General features: G+C 40.8%; 2 long non-coding RNA genes across 3 annotated transcripts in view; one reads left to right on the forward strand and one right to left on the reverse strand.

The window, feature by feature from the left end:
• Positions 1-778: 778 nt before the first annotated feature.
• Positions 779-22,886, forward strand: LOC122553412. 2 transcript variants are annotated; one of them, XR_006312701.1, is made up of 3 exons: positions 779-958; positions 13,237-13,295; positions 22,500-22,886. It is a non-coding gene; the product is annotated as an uncharacterized LOC122553412 (long non-coding RNA). The 2 variants fall into 2 exon arrangements; XR_006312702.1 differs by lacking the exon at positions 779-958 and adding an exon at positions 7,184-7,434.
• Positions 9,494-23,481, reverse strand: part of LOC122553413 — a 34,260-nt gene continuing 20,272 nt past the window's right edge. Inside the window, exons 2-3 of the long non-coding RNA XR_006312703.1 lie at positions 18,309-18,419; positions 9,494-10,424 (exon numbers count right to left, since the gene is read on the reverse strand). This is a non-coding gene — a long non-coding RNA (uncharacterized LOC122553413). The remainder of the gene's footprint in view (positions 10,425-18,308; positions 18,420-23,481) is intronic.

Here is a 23,481-nt window from a genome sequence, read left to right on the forward strand (position 1 = left end):
GTGAGTAGTGTCTGGAACTTGCTGGTCACAAAAGTGGTAGGAGCAAAGATTTCAAAAGAAAATTGGATGGACCTTCAAAAAAAAAATTTGCTCCATGGTGAGCTGTCATAGAGTTTATGAACTGAATAACCTCCATCTGTGCTGCAAGTAATTCTATGTGTCTTTGAGCAAGAACAGGGGAAAGATACCCTGATATCCTACATAGTATTTATCTGCTCATTTAACGATTTGATGCTTGTAAGCCCTTGCTAGATACAAAATGGCTGCAGTGATTCCCTAAATAATCAGTGATTGAACTTTAAAAATACATCATGGGATAATCATGGATGTGCAGCTAATCCCTATCATTTTTCTTGATTGAATTCATATTGTCAGCATTTTCAGTCACCAAAACACTTTAATTGATAAAAGAGTGGTGCTCTGTCAATTCTCAATTCCTTGACGATTTAGGGTTGGTCCACATCTTCAATCAGTTGTACGCTTACAAGTTCTGCAGGGTCTTACTGAATTCAGGGTAAAGACTGACTTCGCAAGTGCTGCACGGGAAGAGGACATGTGCAGAATTTGGGTCAGACAGGGAAGGAAATGGTTAAAGTGCTGTATGCTTTCTTACTGGTACCAGAAAAGGGCAGGATTATTGTTCTCATAATCAGCTCAGTTTAACAGATTCACACTTGCAAATGTAGAAATGGGGGATTGGTACAGTATGCAAAACTGCATACTTAACTGAAAACCACCCTTATTATTACATACTTAACAGAACAGGTGTCCACAGAAATGAACAGAGAAGATTTTGATTGTAAGATGCATATTTAATTAAACAGGCTTCACACTTGACAAGTGCAATGCTTAGTGCAAAAAATCAGTCTGCTTAAAGTTTGGTATTACCTTTTTAAGAAGCGGTGACATACAATTCTACTGAATGAAATGTGGGATTCTCAACTCTAAGGTTTGTCCGGTAAGTGCCACTGTGTAAAACTAGTGCCCTCTTTTGTCAGCACTTAAGTCTACAATACAAGAAGTATAAACTAGAAGTAATGGAAATATTTTGCAGGTCACACAGCATCTGTGGAGAGGGAAACATTTTGTGTTTTCTATTCAGGTGAATGAGGTTGTTAACTCTGGAAAACAGTATTTGGAGCCCTAGATGATTATAAGGTCGAAGGTAAGAAGGCAGGGTTTGGATCTCCTGCAATGTCTCTGAAAAGCATTGCATGAAAGGTAAGTGGTGTTCGGGAGACAGGAATAATGAATCAATATGCCACAAGAGAAGAGTCCCTTTGGAATTCTGGGAGGAAAGATATATTTGGTGGCAGCATTGTGCTGAAAGTGGTGGAAGTGGTGGAGATTGATCAATTAAATGGTGGTGGCTAATAGGTGGAAGGCGAGGACAAAGTGAATCCTTTCATCTCCTTTCAAATCACCTTTCATGCCCTCAGTCTCACCTTGTGAGTAACACAACAATTTGCACATCTCCTTTAGTTTTATTTCAGTTACTGTTTCTCACTGCTAATATTTCAAGAACAAATGCAGATTGGACCATTACTTTGCTGAACGTGCTTTCATCTGAAGCATGGTCTCTGTTAGCTTGCTGTTTTTATCTGTCTGTGCCACTCCATCTTGGGCCTCTCCACCTCAGATGTTTTGGCTCTTCCAAAAATGCTTAATGTGAGACTCCTGAAACGTAACCTCATTATTTTATTAGCCACTTTGCAGCCTTCAAAGCTCAACATTCAATAACTTAGTATAACGGCTGGAAGATTCCAAAATTTCTCCCAAAGAGTTGTGAATCTGTGGAATTCGCTACCACAAAATGCAGTGGATTCGGGGACAGTGAGTAAAGTTAAGAAGGCGTTAGACAGATTTTTAATTGGTAAAGCGCTGAAGGGATATGGACAGAAGCCAGGAAAATGGAGGTGATGAGCATATCAGCTATGACCGAATGGCAAAGTAGACTCAATGGTCCAAATGGCCTAATTCTGCTCCTATATCTTATGAACTTATGAACTTCAGGAGATGATCATTGCTTCCATTTCTTTCAGACCATAGGGACAAAAAAGGATGGAAGACAAATATTGGTCTTGCCAGACTTGCCAACACCCCATTAAAGGTGGCCATGTACAAATTCTTTTTTTGCTATCTTTATCCATCATTTATTTCTTTATTTGTCCTATTTCTACCCACACATACCTGAATTTTACCACCAACCTGTCATCGTTCAAACACAATTGCTGTACACCCATCACAAAACTTCCCTTTTGCTCATTTATGCATCCCCTCTCCTCAGTCCCTCTTTCCCAGTCTTTACACTTGCTCAAAACAGTTAAAACATCTCCAACTGCTGATGAAAGGCCAGAAGCGAAAGCATTAACGCTGTTGCTCTATCACAGACACTGGCTAATGTGTCAAGTGCTGCTGTATCTTTTTTTTTTATTTGATATTTCCAGCATCCATAGATTTTTGAATTTTGTTTTAGTGAATGCTGAACTACAAAAGGAAAATGACTGTCCTGGTGGAAGGCAGCATATGAATACCAATAAATAGTTTAGACTATAAATAACCATTGCATACAGCTCGACAGCCGTAACTACAGGAGTTCTGCTTAGCAGTTTAAGTAAATACAATCCTTTCTCTCTTGTTTCTGAGATAGCTATGTGCAGTTGGTTCAAAATCTTCTGGATGCTGATTTTAAATGCAACCATTGTTTGCTTGTGCTGCTTTTTACTTGTAGTGTACTCCAGCAGTGTCACTGGCAGAGCACCTTTGAAAATTTTTGTCACAAAGAACGACTCACTCTTTTCTTTCTCTGCCTTTTTTTCTGTGGTTGCTTTTCTTTTCAACTTAACGCCGTTTAATCTTCAGCCAGGGTTTTGCAACTCCCATTAATTCAATCGTACTCACGTGAGGATCAGTGATTCAGGAGGTAGAACAGAAGACGCTGGAAATACTCAGGAGGTCAGGCAGCATCTGGGAACCAAGGAACAGGGTTCATGTTGAAGGTGGATGACCTCTGGGGCAAGTGAGAGCATCAGCAGGTCCTTTTACGGGACAGTAGAGGCAGAATGCCAGGAGAGGTAGCAGAAGATGCAGGGAGAAATCGAGGCATGACTGAAAACAGGAGAGATTTAAATCGCAAAAGCAAAGGAGTTTAAAAAAAGACACAAAGATGGATCTGAAAACATTGGAGTTGATCAAGTGTGGCGCTGGAGAAGGCACAGCAGCTCAGGCAGCATTAGGACCTTCTGCTGAAAATATTGGACAGAATTTTGAACTGCCGTGGTGAGGCAGTTTCACAACCAAGTCAGGTTGGCGAGGGTTTTCATAAAACTGGAAAATCGTTTTACATTGCAACTCCAAAATGATTCCTCCTACTTCTGTTATTTAAACCGAGGTGGGGTGGGGGGAGTGGTGATGTTTGTAGATTAATAGGGGACAGGCATTTCCCTGTCGTGCAATTTCTATATTCAAAATGGCAACTAACTCAGGATTTAACCCAGTAGTCAGTCAGGCTTCAGCAACAAGACCAAGGGTTTCTCCAGCTGTGTGGAGCTCACCAGGGTCAATAAGGTGAGTGCTCTGACGGGCTGGGAAGATTGGTGTGACAATAGCTGCACACCTGATTGCAAGAGATGCTGCAGATCACAACATGAGTGTGGTCTTTTGAATCCCGGCAGTGTGGAAAGACACCGTTCGGCCCATCAAGTCTGCACCAACACTCTGAAGAGCATCCCACCCAGACTCAATTATCCCCGTAACCCTGTATTTATCATAGCTGGCCTGGACATCATTTGGACTGTGGGAGGAAACTGGAGCACTAGACACAAGGAGAATGTACAAATTCCACACAGACAGTCACCCAAGGCTGGAATCTAACCCAGGTCCCTGGCACTGTGAGGCAGCTATGCTAACCAATGAGCCACTGTGCCACCCCATTGACTGATGATTTTCAGGTGATTTTCAACATGTGAGAAGTCAGGTCTCCTGCATTAGACTTCATTCGCCTTGATTTGATTGTCCCTGCTATCAGCCCTCACTGGGACACACAAGGAGTTTTACACAGCTCTGCTTTGGATCTCTAATGGGAAGGACAACCGGGATGGGACCATTCGCTGCTGCCGATTAGCCACTGCCCTTTCACCGCCTATGACGCTTAGCCACCGCCCATTGGCCGCTGAGGACGATTCGCCATCGCAAATGTTTGTAACTCATTTTTATATATAAACCAATAAAATGATATTTATTTTACCTCTTCTTTTATCAATATGTACTATGCTGTTGTATAAATAAAGGGGACTGAGAAGTATGAAAGAACAGGCGGGAGGGAAAACGATCAGTACATATATATATTTCCGGTGGTGAATAGTCTCCAGAGGTCAGAAGGAAGTGGGACCCCCACCTGATACATGGTCCAGAGGTCCAGAATCAGCTCCTGCCATCGCTGAGCTCTGTAGGAGGCGTAGACTCACCCAACAGGTCACTGCTGCCTTTTGCAGCTTCGTGAAACAAGATCTCCTTTCCACTGGCCAGCTACACATGCATTGCTGGGAGCTACCAACGTATCTGTCTCTGCTGCACTCTCCTCCCCACTGGTTTCACACTCCCCTGTACCCTCCACCAACAACATTCTCTGCATCTTGCTGTTGCACTGCCCTCTCACCTCCTACAAGGAGAGAAAACAGAGGATAGTGAGTGTCCGGAATGGTTGGTGGGGAAGGTACACGCACGAGAGGGCACAAAAATGAGGGTGGATGTGAAGGTTTGATGGAGATGTGAGATTCCTGGAAAATGAAGCACAGGGAGTGTTAGAATAAGAGGTGCCATGCAGGAAATTGCTGGGAAAGTTAACATGTGGGATTTGGCTCCTCAAACTATTACACCAGTCAGTTTTCCTGTCTTCCAGGATCCTCTCAGAGCACTGTTTGAGGGACCACCACTGACTTCCTCAGTCAATCCCATCTACACATTTTGGTTGAAGAGGTTGACCTTTTCCTCCCACACTTGGTATACACCACTTCACTGCATCCCTCAGATCGTGCTGCAAGGACTCCACAGTATAGCAGCCTCTTGGCTGCTAAAACACAGATAGATTGCCAACTTGGCCAAACAGCAAGGGATGCTGGATATATCGGCCAAGTAAATGCCTGATGTCTGGTTGGAGTTGTCTAACTTGTTTTAAGGGGGAACCAGACAACAACACATCCCAGGTCTCCTATATATTCCATTGGTTACTCAAGCCACAGAACTCAATGCACAGTTCAGCCATTCTCACTCATGTCATACCTTTCACTAGAACTGACTTGACATATCTTCCTGGCTATCCTCTCTAGTTGGTTGTGAATTTCCTTGGATGGATATGCTGCAGGCTGAGTTAAAGGGTTTTGGCAAATCACTACCAACAGAACAGACAAGTTCCTGACCTGAAAGCAACCTCCATGGTCTGAATAGGTCCATTTTGATAAGATTTCATTCAGTAACTTAGCTGCACTTTCCACTCGCCGCCTGACCTACAGAGTGACTCATTCCAGCGTTTTCTGTTTCTTTAATTTTCAGGTCAGTGTTCTGCTCTCTTATCAGTGATTCAACAATTTCTTTTCTCCCTAATGAATATGATAGCAATACAATCAGAATTGAGAACCAATTGGATATTAAACCGTGACTGATCTTTATAACTGGAAATCTTGAGACTCTCTCGTATAGGAGCAAGGGAGAAGCATGGTGGTTCCATGTAAAGTATTTCTCCCATCCAATTAACACCAAACTGTCACTTGCTTTGTTTTAATTCCCAGTGTTGTAGCAAAAATTAGATCGTGTACCTGTTCCCTTCTGCCTCCGGAGATCCATTGAAACCAAACTTAGTATTTCCTCTGACTGAAGTTCAGCATAAGCTTGTGCAAAAAGATTTTGTTGTTTGACAGGTAACATCACTACTACTTTCACTCTTTCCATTCTAACCTCTGGTGCCTTTCTATATTTTATCAATATTGCCTAGGTTATGATATCTCTGAAACTCTTCTGAGGCTCCAAATACACCAGATGTTGTGTTATTGATCTTGCCATTCAGGGGCAAGAGTTCATACTCCTGATGTAGCAAGGTGTCAAATTGAATTCAATAAGAATTCATGCTGTGCTAGCATGCGAACACTAACATGGATTGTTGTGAAAAACCAACTGTTTAATAATATCCTTCAGGAATAGTAACCAGCCACCCCATTGGCTTAACATTCAGGGACAGGAAATAAATGCTGCCTCACTGGTACTGCACCTAACTAAATGTTTTTATTTTCAGAATGTCACTGTATATTTTCCTAGCTCTGCATCTGCACAATGTTGAAATCTATGGTCTTTGCATTACGGTCTTTGACTGATCCTTTCTTAGATTCCTAAAGCTATAGAATCCTTTGCTTCCTTCAATTATTCCTCAAACCTTTCATGATCAGGCTCTCAAAACCCAAAAATAAAACAAAGTTCTGATGCTGAAGATCTGAAACAAAAACAGAAATTGCTGGAGAAACTCAGCAGGTCTGGCAACATCTGTAGGAAGAAAGCAGAGAGCAAGAAAGAGACCGACCCTTTGAATATTTTTGTCTCTGTTTTTTCTGGGCTCCATCGCCACCTTTCCACTCATCTCTCCCTGTCCCAATTCTCCAACGTCTTCTTCAGCATAAACACCACTTTTTCCTCACTGCCAACAGTTCTGATGAAGAGTCACCGGACTTGAAACTCTGCTTTCTTCCCACATACACTGCCAGACCTACTGAGTTTCTCCAGCACTTTCTGTTTTGTATCAAAACTGAAGATCACTGTCACCTAGTTATGAGTAAATTAAAGTTGCTGTGGTCTCAGAAGTCCATAGGTGGCTCTCTCATTAGAGATAGAGATAGAGAGAGAGAGATGTGACTGTTGTTGGTTTAATCTGAGGAACATATTTACTTTGATGGAAGATGAATCCCAACTTCTCTTCTCAACTTTAGCGTTGCCTTGCACTTCAGCCTTGACCTTTTTACCCTGGCTGTTAAAATAAATAACATATATATAGTACAAAGGTCACAGTGTGACAGTACAGGTGTGGTATTTTCATCTGGATTGTGATTCAACCTTCCAGAGAAATGTAAATTTGTAAATGTGATGGAAAATAGACAGAGATCAATCCTGAACAATGGGGAGATCATTGGACTATAAAATAGAGTTTAAGATAACATTATGAAGTTGAAGTACCTTTTTACAAATGTTATTTATCTTCTCTATTCTTTATTCTTTCTTCTTTCAGCCAGTTGGCGATTACAAACCCTAGTTTGTAAGGAGTTCCTGTTTAATTCCCCATGGGTATTATGTAATGACAGTTTCAAAACAAAGTACTGTGACCTTCATGAGGGGGAGTATATTAATTACTCAGGTTATGCTATTCCTGAGAAATAATCTCTACACAATTAAAAGGTGAATGATGTAGAAATATAACCAACGCGGATCTCTTTCACACATTAACCTTCTGAAGTGAGAAGTAGAATTTCAGAGTCATGTTAGCATTCGCTGCAACACCTTGTATTTATATAGCACCTTTCAGATAATACAAAGCTACTAATTGCTTCAGTAGATGTGTAATCAGAAAAGAATTAACACTGAGGGGATGGAAGAGGCAGATGTCCAAAATGATGGCTGAAAGTGAACATTTCATACAGGATCTTTGAAATTTTGTACCATTTAGGACTTTGGATGTTAACTCAATGAGTGTATTCAAGTCTGAGGTCAATAGATTGTGAGACATAAAGAAACCATTGGATATGGGGTTAAAGCAGGAAGATAGTGTTGACATGGAAGGTGAAAGTACACAGGCCTGGCCTGTACTGTCAGAACTGGCAAACAATGCCTTTCTCAACAGAGCGATTAACAAGATGTTTATTAATTCTTTTTGGTTTCCATTAAAATTTGACTAACTGGAACATGAAATTTGGGAATAAAGTTACCCTAGCTGTATTCCCTTCATGCAGAGTGCAGACACCATTAGTATAACAGAGAGTGCAGCTGCTGTAACCATCAATGATAAATGACTACAGTCTTTTCCACTATTAAAACAGTTTGCCCGTTCCCAAATATCTCTCCTGCTGCTACAACATACTGCTTACACTGTGTCTATAAAAGTAGGAATATTTGAATCAACTATTTAATAAAGTTATGAAGTAGGCCATTTAGTTTCACAACACCACTACACCAATAAGCTATCTGGTGGCCCTTCAGTTCATAAGGTAAACCGATGAGTATATTCAAGTCCGAGGTTATATAGTATATTGCTATATTGAGCGCAACACCATTTCATTTTGAGAATAATCTGATTAATCTGAGACATTGACAAAGACATGGATGCAATTTCCCCTGCTTTTCTTCTAACAGTGCCTGGAATTTTTTACACCTCTCTCAGTTAACACCACTTCTGATATTCCGACTTGGTACTGGAGTTTCAGATTGAATTATGTGTTCATCTCCCGGGAGTGGGAAATTAAATCATTTTTAATATATTCACTCACAAGATATGGGTGTTGCTGGCTAGCATTTATAGTCAGCCCCTAATTGCCCTCGAGAAGCTGGTGGTGCCTTTTGGAACTGCTGCAGTGATATACTGTAGGTAGACCCATAATGCCATTAGTGAGAGAATTTCAGTGACACCGAAGGAACAGCAATTTATTTCCAAACCTGGATAGAAATTTCACAATTGAAATGCAAAGCATACTATAATGGAAATTAAAATAATCTGTCGTGTTAAAAATAAAAGCCTCTAAGTTGTAAGACATGCGAAGTTCATGAAAAGACGAACTTGCAACTTTTTTTTCAAAGAGGGCTTTTAGTAGCCTGTTAGGGGAACGGCACGGTGGCTCAGTGGTTAGCACTACTTCCTCACAGTGCCAGGGACCCAGGTTCAATTCCAGTCTTGGGTGGCTGTCTGTGTGGAGTTCACACATTCTCCCTGTGTCGGTATGGGTTAGCTCTGGTTTCCTCCCACAATCCAAAGATGTGCAGACCAGATGAATTGGCCGTGCTAAATTGCCCTTAGTGTTAGGCGCATTAGTCAGGGGGTGGGGGTTACTCTTCAGAGGGTCAGTGTAGACTTGTTAAGCTGAAGGGCCTGTTTCCACTCTGTAGGGAATCTAATCTAAAAAAAACTAATACTTTAATAACTTGAACCTAAAAAAATTAGTTGTTGGTTTTCAAATAACTATTCACATTACCTTGCAATACCAGATATGTGTAAACCAATAGACCTGCTCAGCACTAAAAAAATTATTTTACAAAAATACCACTTCCAGAGGAAAAGCAAGGATTGGGAACAGGTCCCCTGGAGGAATGGGGTTGAAACATCAGGCATCAGAATCTGCATATTCTGCATTTACCCTCTCTGGTCTTGCGTGGACATGGTTTGAAATGAAAGAGTATAAAAAAAAGGTTAAAACACTTTTTTTTCAGTAATGAATATGATAAAATGAGTAATGCCCAGAGGTTCTGATGGATTTTCTAATCCCCGATTGCTATATTCAGTAATCAGCAGAATATAATTTTATGAGATGTTTTATGGCTAGAGACAGCTGTGTAGCATGAAAAGTTAAAAAAAGAGAGAATCAGAGCTGAATCTGTTAAAGTCTATTTATTATGGGAGATCTCTCCACATTTATTTCTACCATCTTGCAAACAAGTGGAAATTGTGCTTTTATTATTTTTAACTTAAAACGGCCCCAGAATATTTTGACTCTTTACGTCAGTGATTAACTTTCTCATTGATAAAAGAAAATCTTTACCAAAGCAAATTTACAGGGAGAAAAGCACACTGTATCTCCCAGTAACATGGTTGATTAAATGAGAATGAGAGAAAAAATATTTAAAGAGGAACATTTCACAGCTGGTGCCACCTAAAGGTAGAGATCCAATATTCAGCGGTAAAAGGAAAATTATAAATAAGAAAGAAAGCAGAAAACACTGGAAACGGACACCAGGCATGTCAGCAAAGAACTGAGAACAGATAGGCTAACATTTTGAGTGGAGTCCCTTCATCCGAATCATATGAAGATTTCTTCTCTGTTCAGTGTAGGTGTACCGAGAACCTGATAATGAATAAAGTGCCTCATTAAGGAAAGCAGACACCATAACAGAAGATAACTGTTATTGACCTGTAGAGAATGAGACAATTCATCCGAATAAAGTATCAGTTTCAGTTGCATCAGGTGTTCCGCTTGTGAAGTATTGCTGTAAACACAAATTATTGATGAATTTACAAGAAGCAGTGACTGAATATGTGTTGAATTTTTTCTTGCTGCAAATCCACCTTTCAGTTATTGCTTGCAGTCCTGTCCGGGGTTGAGGTGTTTTATTTGACTGGGGTTTCTGATATAGTCAATTCACTTTGGTGACTACCTGGCTGGTGCCTGCTTCTCTGCTGAGCGCTGAAATCAAAAATCCACATCCGTTTCAGATCTTTGCCCATCTCTAAAGTTGCCCTGCTAAATGAATCACCTTTGGCTGCAAACAAATTTTTTTTTTTTGCCGAGCTTGCATTATTTGACCACACTTAAGATTGCTTTCTGTGTCATGCAAGATCTAGTATTATTTATCAAACTGCCAACTTATTTCATTGTGAGAGGGAACAGTTCACATTCAAGGTGGTTTCCTGCCTTGCCATTCAAAGTTTCCCTGCATTTCTACACTGCTCCATTTACCTCTAAATTATCATGAGCCAATTTCCTTGGCAGTCCCCATCATTTCAGCCAACAAGTTATTTAATGCTCCACATATAGCGATGGAAATACTTAACATAGCTAAGAAATCATACACAGGACCTCCAGACTATAAGGAAAATGGGGCACATCCATTAAAAATCCCTTTGGAATACAAAGGGAAATCAAGTGACATATAATGATATGCCTACAGCTGTAATGAGGTGGCATGGTGGCACAGTGGTTAGCACATCTGCCTCACAGGACCAGGGACCCAGATCTAATTCTAGTCTTGGATAACTCTCTGTGTGGAGTTTGCACATTCTCCCTGTGTCTGTGTGGATTTCCATTGGATGCACCAGTTTCCTCCCAATGTCCAAAGGTGTGCAGGTTAGGTAAATAGGCCATGGTTACAGGGAGAGGGTGGTGGAGCTGCATGTGGGTGGAATGCTTTTTGGAGGGTCAGTGAAGACCCAATGGGCCAAATAGTCTCTTACCCCACTGGAGGCATTCTATGATTCGAGGCCATTGGAGACACTCATTGTCAGGCGTCACCTGAAAAAAGAATAGGACAGGTAGTTGGCCTTTGAAACCATAAGGCACCAGACATTAGATGGCAACTGAACACATTGGCAAAGCATTCAGGGGGCTTGTAATGAAATGGGATGAGACAAGGCCTCCTGACGTTGCGTCAGATTGGAACTGATATGAGTAAAAGGTGAAAGGAAAGCTGCTCACCTACAGCAGAATGCACCCACACCCCCAAACCCTGAAATGTGAAGGTGTACTAACTTTCATTGCATTTCTCACCATGTGGACTGCACTGATTCAAAGAAAAGGCTGGCCATTACCCTCTCAAGGAGATCTAGGAACAGGTAATAAATGCCATGGAGCATGTACATGTAGATTAAAGAAAGGCAAGGGACTGGGAGAAGAGACAATTTTATAGAAAACAGCACAATCACTTACATGTAAATTTATACCATGCAGGCCCGCGCTGACTAGGAAGTGGAAAAGGAAGGGAAATACTTGGCTTTATGACACCAGTGCTCTACTTCTAATGTACTTACTGGCATTTACTAATGGGTGGGTGCCTGATCCAAATGACAAGGGCACCAGATGAAGCTCCTAGGTGATCTTGTTAATGGGAAGGTGCCAATGTTACAACACTCCCACCTCATCAGAGATCCACTCCCCATTCCCCATTCCTCGCTCTACTGATTTATCCCACTTTCTCCAAAACACAAAACAACAGGCAGTCTAGTGGCATGGCTTCTTTTCAGTGGAGACTGCCTGTAGTCCCAGTAGTGGCCCCAGTAATGCAGAGGGATGCAAACTGTTAAGTGGGATGGGGGTACAGATATAGGATCAAGCCCACTGCCTCAACACAGCAATTGCTCCCCATTGTTTTCATGGTATTTGAATGGTCTGCAATGCTCCCTTTAAGGACCACTGCTTGTACCACTCAATGTCAAGTGAAGTGGGCAGAGCTCATGGAGTACATGCTATGACAATTGATATCCCAAGAGCATGTTGGTTCCATTCTGAAACAGTTTGTTTGTACATATAATGATGGCGCTGCCCATTTCCAACTCCACCCAAACAATATCTGGACAATAGCACAGACTGAGTAAAATTGACTAGCTTGAGATGGGAAAATATCAAAATACAGACAGGCTTTGACAGGGTCCACAACATCAAAGAAAATTCCTATGGATCTTTCAGCAAAGGTGGTAAAATAAATGTCCTCTGCATTGCACATCACTGGTGAGGAAACTAAAAGGAGAACATGCTGTAGAATGTAATTTGTGCGAGGAGAATTTACTTTCTATCACCAACAGAGGCTCAGTAGCACCACCCCTGGCCAAATCAATTGACTACTCACAAACGCAGCTGCAAAAGTGGGCCTTCATTGAGCGGTGAGCAAACCAACAACAGGAAACTTGACCTCTTCATTACCAAACTATGTGTGGCAAACATAGCACTGATAGAACTGACAACTGAACAATTCTAGGAAAGACAAAATCTGATCAGAATTAGATAGATATTCTCCTGATATATTTTGGCAGTGTCACTGCACAGTGACACAGACTAAGGATGAATTAACAACTACTAGCCACTGTGAGCCATCAGGAGAAGAGTATCACACCACAGTCTGAAAGTCTGGAACATTCCTCACGCCATCATCATGCCTTCCAGTTTCATGTTGTGTATAGAAGGACAGTAATTCTGGACATAACTAGGCATGCGACATCAAGCTCTTGAAGTCACGATACAGAGTTTGGTCTGAGCTTTTAATTTCTGAACATTAACTTCATTGTCATACAAAGTTTGTGATCTTCCATGAGCTCTTTATCTATATACACCATCTATCCGTCTTAAAATCATATTTCTAATCTTTTGAGTTAACCTTAGATACTAGTCTGTCTGTAAATGTAACCAATTGATTTGTTAAAAATGAAAACAAGTTGCTAACGCCTTAATTTTCACAGGACAGGAAACCACGATATTAACCTCTGTGTATTTCTGCTCTTTTACCCAGGTTGTTTTCTTCTGATGAGTTTGGAGGACATTCTGCAGATTAACAAGTTTTATGCAAGGGTATGGTAACATCAAAAACATTTAACTGTTAATCAAATATTACATGCAGCTCAGGGCAATCTAGTTATTGATGAAAGTATGGCTGAATTTAAACTGGACATTTTAATGCTTTGTACTTCAATGATATTAAGTAAAAGGTTCTGTATCATCTGATTCCATGGGTTAATTCGCAGAATAAACGCAGTACAGATCATAGATTAGATCCCTGAGCTCTGATGTTGAATTAGGTAAGCACTGGGAGATTGCTACAATTGTCCTTAAGATCACACATCAAGAAAAACTAAAATTGACAAGGCTGCTCAACTTGGATTGGTATCCATTAACCTGGAAGCACATGTAAGCATCAGAATGCAAAAGGAAGCATTGATAGGCAGAATAAAGAAAAATCCAAAGGGGATTTTTAAATATATAAAGTGCAAGTGAATAACTCAGGAAAAGGTAGGGCCCATAGGGACCATAGAGATAATTGGTGTGTTGATTGGGAAAATACGGGCATAGTCCTCAATGATTATTTTCATAGAATCTCTATGATGTGGAAGCAGGCCATTTGGTCCATCAAGTCCACATCAACCTTCTGAAGAGCAGCCCACTCAGAGCCAACCCCATTATTGTAACCCTGCATTCCCCACTTAGCCCACACATCCCTGGGCACTATGAGTAATTTACCATGACCAATCTATCTAACCTAGCTATGCAGTTGGAGAGGGTTAATAAGGCAAGTAAATACAGGTCATTCTGCTATAACGCACATTTTGTTAATGCGAATTCGCGATAACTCTATTAATGAATTGGGAACACTTTCTCTATAGCGTGAACTTTTAAAGTGTGCATTGGTTATAATACGATTCTGGCCCCATTCATTTAAATGGTGCGCTATTATGTGATTTTCTTATAACACGGTGTTGCATGACAATGGAAATGCAGCATTATAGTAGAACTGACTGTACTCTGTGAATGGTAGGACCTTGGAAAGTACTAACAATCAGAGGGAATTTGGTGTGAATAAATGCAGATCCTTGAAGGTAGCAGGGCAGATAGATAAGGTGGTCAAGAAGGCAGGTGTGATACCTGCCCTTTTTAGCCAAGGCATAGAATATAAGTGACCTTATGCTGGAACTGTATAAGATGCTTGTTGAGCCATAAGTTTTGATCACTACTTTATAGAAAAAGTGTGATTGTCCGAGAGAGGGTGAAGAGGAGATGGGCCAGGATGGTGGCTGAGCAGATGAGGAAAGCTTGGATGGCTGAGCTTATTTTCTTTGGAGCAGTGAAGATTGAGAGGAGACCTGATAGAGGTTTATACAAATATGAGGGACATAGATTTGGTGCATTGGCAGGACATTTTTTGTGAGTAAAATAGTCATTAACCAGAGGTCAAAGATTTCAGACAAGCAGTAGTAGGCAAAGAGGAGATTTGAGGAGAAATATTTTCACTCAGAAGGTGGTGGGAGTCTGAACTCAGTGCCTGCAAGGACTGGTGAATCAGAAACTCTCAGAACATTTCAGCAGTATTGAGATATTCATTTGTTGCCAAAGCCTCCTGGGATATTGACCAAAAACTGAGATTAAGTTAATCAGATATTTCTTGACCATACCAGACTCTGATGGGCTGAAAGGTCTCCTGCTATCCTGTAAATACCTATAAAAAGATGAGGACAGGATCATTTACAGCTATGATATCCCACAATAACGTATCCACTGCCTATCATGTTTAATTGAGGTGTTTATGCTTGGCAGCACACATTTTATAAATCATCACTTCAATGATCAGAGGACGGACTGGCATCATGAATCTGGCCCCTGCATCTATTACTGCAGAAATCGTAGGGTCATAAACTGGTTGCAACACAGAAAGAGGCTATTCAGCCATTGCTCCATGCTGGTTATCTGCCAGAGCACCTTAGCTGGTCTCATTCTCTAGTTCTCTCCCCATAGCCATGAAAATCTTAAATCTGAAAGTACCCCGTACTTATTTAATTCCCTTTTAAAAGTCCTGCTTGTATCTGACTCCACCACACTTTCAGGTCATCTATCCTAGCTTCAAAACATCCATTGCAAAGAGAAAGCTTTTTCTCATAAACATAATGTATGGGAACAAAAGCAGTCCATTCAACCCATCAAGATCCCTCTGTCAGGCAGCGAGATTGTGGCTGATCTAATATCCCTCAACTCCAGATTCCTGCCTCTTCCCCATAGCCATTGGTTTCCTGATTAAAAAATGTCTAACTCAGTCTTGAATGTACTCAATGCCCCAGCCTCCACAGCCCTCTACAGAAAAGAATTGTACTATCTTCTGAGAAAAGACACTACTCCTCATCTCAGTTTCAAGAGGATGACCCTTAATTTGAGAATATACATTCCAGTCCTAGACTGTTCCCTGAAGGTGAAATAACCTTTCCACATCTACTCTGTAAAGCCCCCTAAGAATCTTATTTTTTTCAATCACCTGTCATTCTTCTAAACTCCAATGAGTACAGACCCAACTGACTCAACCTGTACTCATAAGACATTCCCTCCATATCCACGATGAGCCTGTTGAACTGACACTGGACTTCTCCAATGCCAGCTTCTCTTTCCTTAGATAAGGGGCCCAAAACTGTTCATGCTATTTCAACTAAGTTACAGTTGATCCTTTTATAACCACTTTACATCTGCATCTTCGAGTACTTGATTCTACTATCCATGGGTACAACTCTCTACCTAACCTATCTGGACGCTTTCTGATTTTGAGTACTTCTATCAAATTTCTAATACTTTTGTGAACTATAGAGAGCAACCTAGCTTCTTCAATCTATCTACATAATGGAAATCACTTATTCGTAAAAACATGTGGTAAATCTTATCTGCATCACTTTGGTAGTCTTCACTTCCTTTCTAAAATAATGCACAAGTTTGGACACCATGCTTAATTTAAAAGTTTTCTACTATTTAACTTGTATATAATTCAATTTTCTATCCTTTCTTTATCCTGCAAAATCTCCAAGTTTTTACTTTTGCCATAACAGCCACTGATGATATTTACAACATGTCAACAAGCAGTAGTCAGGAAGCGACAGTCTGGAGATTGCTTCTGATGATGCTGCTCACAAACATAAGTGGGAATAACACATATTTATGCAGTCTTGGGATGTGGGAATCGCTGGCTTGAAGGTGGTGGTGGTGAGCTGCCTTCTTGAACTACTGCAGTCCAGCTGCTGAGGGTTGACCCATAATGCCCTTAGAGAAGGGATTTCAGGATTCTGACCCAGCTACAGTAAAGGCACAGCGATATAGTTTCAAGTCAGAATGGTGAGTAGCATACAGGTGATGGTGTTCCCATACATTTAATGTCCTTGCCTTTTTCATGGAAGTGGTCGTGGTTTCGAAGATGCTGTCTGAGAATATCTGGTGAATTTCTGCAATGCACCTTCTAGAAAGCACACACTGCATTGGGAGTGGAGAGGGTTTGTGGATGTGGTGCTAATCAAGCAGGCTGTTTTGTCCTGGATGATGGCAAGCTTCTTGAGTGTTGCTGGAGCTGCACCCATCCAGGCAAGTGGGGAGTATTCCATCACACTCCTGATTTGTGCCTTATAGATGGTGGACAGGCTTTGATGAGTTAGGAGGTGAGCTGCTCACTGCAGTATTCCGAGCCTTTGACTTGCTCTTGTAGCCATTGTATTTATGTGGTGAATCCAGTAGAAAAAGTAAACCCCAGGATGTTGATAGCAGGGGATTCAGTGATCCCCTGCTATCATGCCAGTTTCCTCTTGAAAGGATTGAATGGAATTTGTCACGCACCATCGTTTCTTTTAACATGATGAAGATAAATCACTCCTGGTAAGATAAATTAGAAGGGCTTTTGAGGCACCGAAATAGTGTCCCTACCTCTGGGCCAGGAGGCCCAAGCCCTACCTGCTCTAGAAGTGTGTAATAATATCTCTGAGCTGATTGATTACAAAACATCAAATATATTCGAGGTGCAACATTTTTCCCATCACATTCTAAGATTCAGGATCGTTACATGTGATTTTCCAACTTATGTTTGTGAGCAGCTTCATCAAAGGCAATCACTAGACTGTCCACTCCTGACTATCTCTTGTTGACATGTTATAAATGCCATCAGTAGCTGTTGTGATGCACCATTCGCAACGGTTCAGCTTCAGGCCACTTCCCTGCCCTTTCAGCGATGAAACTCAGTAATTAAGCAAATAAAGCAAAGCTAATCAAATCATCTAGCAACCTAATAACCTGACCATTTAGCACAATGAATGTGCTTCCTAAGATTGTCAGATTGCCTTAGAACAAATAGGCCAAATAAGCTGAAAAGATCACCACAAGTGGGTAAATGGATCTTGCACTGAAGATTGCTGGAGAAAGCAATAAAAAAAATTGGATTAGTGCCAAGTTTCTTTAAGAGCTGCACAGTTTCATATGTCACTGACATGTTTTGCTGTAGCTGTGCATGAAATTAAGAGGGCAGAGAATTACATAGAAGATTTTAAAGCTAGATTGATTGATTAGCGGTGAGCCAGAATTCAATTTTTAAGCCAAAAGTTCTGATCTCCTTTGCCATGTGGGAGGGATCAGAGAAGAGATTTTGATTGCTATCAGATCAGAGTGGGGAAGGGGTAGTACTGTTGCTCTGCCCACTTCCCGACCCTTTCATTTTGATCTGTACACAGTAGTTCCATTCTAACGTCGCCAGTCACTGACATAGCTTGAACCCTGTAGGCAATTCAATGACTGAGGTAATACAGCTTAATGTCTGAGTGTGCAATGATTGTAATTCACAGTTCATTTCAGGAAGTTACTTTCTATATAACACTAGGGGAGGAGGGAGGTAGCTCTTGCTGCTTTGTGTAGCCAGATTATAAACAATATTAAAAATGATGCAATAATCAGAATCATTCTTGCTTTCTTTCCTCCTGCTATTCATGTACATTTAAGTTTATATACATGTATAAATATACAGGTACGTGCAGTTTTCTTTTCTTGAGCCTCTGATTTCAAAATGTTTTTAATTCAGCTTACCTGTTGGATCGATCAATCCCTCTGGTCAAACAAATCTCTTGTCTTTAAATGCTCCTGTTTTTCTTTTCAGTACTCCTTGTTTCTGGTAGGTGCCTCATTGAGTGAATCAATCTGGGAAAGACAAAACCTCCTCTCAACTGTGACAGTAAGAGTCGAATTATAAGCAAGCCCTGGGACACGTGCCCAGAATAAGCTGGTTGTGAAGCTGGGACTGCAAGCAGTGGGCAACTGGGGCTGCACGAGTTGTTAACTAATTTTTAAAGGGCATGGTTGAAGGGAGGGATTAGTGTTGCTCATTTCTGTTCTAACTTTGGCTTCAGAATACACAAAATCTGGGCATCAAAAAAGCTGGAGAGCCGGATTCTACTCCCAATCTCGCATGCCAGCAAGTCTCTCCAGAAGATCAGAGAACACTAATATATCCTTTCAGACAACATTGAGAGGGAAGCCAGATACATATTCTCTCTCCTGGCTCAGACTGGATGGAGGTTTCCACTGACAAGCGAATGCATCCTCCCTTCAAAGTTTGATGAACTTTGCTTCTGGCATTAGAGAGAGATGTTGTCAGTTCAGCTATTTTTCGAAGAAGCAATTTGAAATTAAATCTTTAAAAAGAGAAACAACAGTTGGATGTTTAGGCTGCTGGAAGCCATACTTGTAAACCTAATTTTAGGTTTTTAACGCAGGAAAAAAGTAAACTACCTAACCTCTTATATCCTTTGAGAATGCAAAGATCGTCAAATGTAATTATTGCCAATAAGGAGCATTAATTTTGAACAACACTCTCAGCATTTGTAGATAGCTATTCTGTTGATTAATTTATCTCCTAGGGTGCTTGAGTAAGAGTCGACAAAATGTGGGGCTGGAAAAAGCACAGAAGGTGAAGCAGCACCAAAAGAGCAGAGGAGTCAATGTTTCAGGCAGGACACTTCGTCAGGACCTGCCCAAAACGTCAGGCTCCCTTGCTCCTCTGATGCCGCTTGACCTGCTGTGCTTTTTCTAACTCCACATTTTATCAACTCTGACTTTGCAGCATCTGGAGTTCTCACTATTCCCAGGGGCTTGAGTAAAACTGTTAAAACCGAATGTATTGCCTATCCCTAGTTGCCATGAACTAAGTTCCTTGCGAGACCACTTCAGACTACATGGTTCAGAAACAATTTACAAGGATGTTGCTAGTATTGGAGGGTTTGAGCTTAGGGAGGGAGGCTGAAAAGGCTGAAGTTATTTTCCCTGGAGCATCAGAAAAATGGGGTGATCTTATAGAAGTTCATAAAATATGATGTCATGGATAGGGTGAATAGCCAATGTCTTTTACCCAGATTAGGGCAGTCCAAAACTAGAGGACATAGATTTAAGGTGAGAGGGAAAGATATAAAAGGGACCCAAGGGGTAAAGTTTTCAAGCAGAGAGTGGTGCATGTATGGAATGCACTGCCAGAGGAAATGGTGGAGGTGGATACATTTGCAACATTTAACAGGCATCTGGAGGGGTATATGAATAGGAAGAATTTAGAGGGACACAGCTGATGGGACCAGATTTATATAGGATATCCGGTCAGCATGAATGAGTTGGACCGAAGGGTCTGTTTTTGTGCTGCACATCTCTATGCCTCTATTTGTTGGCCACATCAGTGTTATTTACTAGAAGAGCATTGGTGCACAAGATTTTCACAAGCAAGTTGTAACTTTTACGTTATTGCACAAATACCCAAATTTTGTGCAGTGAGTTTTGTAACATAACCATAGTGTCATTTGATGTCATAATTTCTGACTTCTTCATTGCTTACCACAACCACTACATTACTTATTGATACAAAACTTCTCAATAATTTAACAATCGTCACCATTCAATTTTACTTTCTTGAAAGAGGCAATGCTAAAAGGAAAGTTGAATGAAACAGTGATAAATGGGCAGAAGTAAAGAAATGGTGACCAGGCAGACACTGCATGCTTAGATACGGAAATGAGTGCTTAGCTCGTTTTAATTTTGAGATTTTGACTTTGTGTGACAGTAAAAAAAAAGGATGGTTCAGTGATTCAGTAGCTCCTTTCATGCTCTATTAATTATTAATTCCCACTTATAAGTCAACAAAAATGAAAATCGAGAGAGATGTAAACTGGGCCATTTTTTTCTCTCTCTCAAAAGGTAAAATACTTCTTGAGTATTTATGGTATTCAAAACTGCATTCAAGTAATCTGACTCTATAGGTGCTCAGAAAATCTGTTATTGGTACAGCTGTAAAATGAAAATTTTCCCTTTACATTTCAAGCCATTCTCAACCTGATTCTCAGAGTTGAGACAAAACCAAGCTTTCTGCTCCTCAAATTTATCTGAATTACCAAAAGCAAAAACAGCTTTAGATCTGCAGTTTGGTGTTGCTCACTCTAACCCTGCAGTGTGATAGGAAGCTCATCTTTTTGGGAACGTTTTGGAACTTTCATCCATATAGACTTCTCTACACAAATAAAGATTCATTTTTCAATTAGCTCTCCAATTTACTCTCCTCTCCCCCATTTTAATGTCTTCGATGACCCCAAAGTATAGTTATTTTTGAGATTTTTGTAAAAAAAATTACTTCTTTATTATCTTCAACCCTAATTAAAATCCAGATTGAATCTTACTTTCACTAGTAATACTCCAGCCTAAAAGGAAGCCCCTTCATTTCATACATCAAATTCAAGCCTATGACTTGAAGTGCTGTTTTATAGCATCATGCAGCCTGAACAGTACCAATTTGCAATAAAGTTGAAAACTGCTGCAGAAACTGCATATTGCATGTTCGACTTCACTTAATCAATAGTTTTAGAAGTAACTGATAAGCCGCACTAAAACTTTGTCATGATTCCACAGCAATTTGTTAAATATTGGTCACAAAACTACAAGAATAATTTGTGGGATGTAATCAGAGGTTAACCTAAGTGTGTTGGTTTTGTGAATAAATGGCTCAAAGCTGCTTTACATTAAGGGGTGCAATTTGAAGGTTTTGGCTGACACTGTCCAGTCTATTTGACTTGCACATAATTTTCCCATCCAGAATAATATAGCAATTGATGTAAGCCAATTTTATCAGCCTTTTGGAAGAGTGGATGGGTGGTGGTGGGGTGCAGGAGCAGTAGTGGAAGGGATGTTTCAAAGGCAAATGTTCAAATTTTGCCGTCACTACGATTAACAGCTATGTTTGTAAGCATGGTTTCTATGAGGTATACACTAGGAATATACAACTTAGAGGACCATTTAGCCAATCACATGTGTGTCAGTTTTTTGAAAGAGTTGTCCAACTTGACCTACTCTCCTCCTTTTTCTCCAAAGCTCTGCATTTGCTTTTCTTCTCAGTTATTTATCTATGTCACAATTGAATTTTTTTATTGAATCTGCAACCAACATATATTTCTTCAGGTAGAGCATTCCTGAGCACAACAACTCCTACATTTTTCTTTATCTTTCTTTTGGTTCTTTTGTTAATTAATTTAAATCTCTGTCCTTTAGTTACTGACTCTCTTGCCAGTGGAAGGAAAAATCTCCTAATTACTTAGTCTATCTAAAGCAAACGTTTGATCATTTGCATGAAATCAGCATACAGTCAAATAAAAACCAATAAGAATTCCACATTCCATCCAAATGGCTCAGCGGTTAGCACTGCTGCCTCACAAAGCCAGGGACCAAGGTTCAATTCCAGTCTCAGGCAACTGTCTGTGCGAAGTTTGTATGTTCTCTCTGTATCTGCATGGGCTTCCTTCGGGTGCTTGGGATCCCCCTACAATCCAAAGTTAATCCAGGTTAGGTGGATTGGCCATGCCAAATTGCCCATTGTGTCTAGGGATGTGGATTATCTGTGGGAATTGTAGAGAAACAGGGATTGGATCCAATGCTCTTCAGAGGCATTGTGTGGGCTTGATGGGCCAAATGACTTGCTTCCACACCATTGGGATTCTATGAATGGAATGGTATTGTAAGGAACAAAACAAGCTTACAACCCTCCTCAGTATTTTAAGCAATTAACTCCTGTGTACTGTTCTGAAAATACACCAGAACTACAGCCTCACAGAAAGACACCTATGAATCAGTGTGACTTTCCAAACCAATTGTTATGTGGCTTATTTGAGTGGGTGTGTTAATTTGATGCCAATTTATCCCTAGTGACTGCCATTGTTTGTTGAACTGGATAATATTTGTTGACTTTCTCCTCAGGATTCATTGTCAAACCTCTAGGAAGGAAGACAGATGTTGGGAAAGCACCTTCTCAATTTTGAGGATGCACCAGAACACTTACACAGCAAGAAAAAAGAGCAACCAATTTGCACACAACAAGGTCATATGTAGAATGATGAGATCTAAAGGCATAAAATATACAGCACGGCAATTGATCTTTCAGTGTTAATGCAGTTGGTGTTCATGCCTATGATCCACTTAACACTATTCCCATTTTCTTTATCTAACCCATTGACCTATACCTTTATTTCTTTCTCCCACACGTATTTGTCTAATTTCCCCTTAGATGCAAATATGTTATTCTCCTCAAACTTTATTGCCTTTGCTGGTGTAAGCTGATGCATCAATATTGAGCAGGATAAGATTAGATTCCCTACCGTGTGGGAACAGGCTCTTCGGCCTAACAAGTTCACACCGACCCTCCGAAGAGTAACCCACCCAGACCCATTTCCCTCTGACTAATGCACCTAACACTATGGGCAATTTAGCATGGCCAATTCACCTGGCCTGCACATCTTTGGACTGTGGGAGGAAACTAGAGCACCCGGAGGAAACCTATGCAGGTACGGGAGAATGTGCAAACTGCACACAGACAGTCACCCGAGTCTGGAATTGAACTTGGGACCGTGGTGCTGTGAGGCTACAGTGCTAACCACTGAGCCACTGTGCCGCCCCAGAGAGAGTGCTTTATTGCTATTCTTTAAATATTTACAAGGGGTCTACTGCTCCCGCCTGAGAGGCCACATGGAGCCTCAATTTCATATTTCATTTCAAAGACAGCATCATTGCATTGCAGCACTCCCTCAGTGTCAGGTTAGAATGGTACTTCAATCCATAGGCTCTGAGGCAAGAATGTTACCACCCAGCCATCTCTTACTAAGCTCTAAATATCATTCCAGTTGTGACAGCTAACCATGAGAAAGTGAGGACTGTAGACGCTGGAGATCAGAGTCGAGAGTGT

The sequence above is a fragment of the Chiloscyllium plagiosum genome, chromosome 10 (assembly GCF_004010195.1).
Source record: "Chiloscyllium plagiosum isolate BGI_BamShark_2017 chromosome 10, ASM401019v2, whole genome shotgun sequence".
NCBI lineage: Eukaryota > Metazoa > Chordata > Chondrichthyes > Orectolobiformes > Hemiscylliidae > Chiloscyllium > Chiloscyllium plagiosum.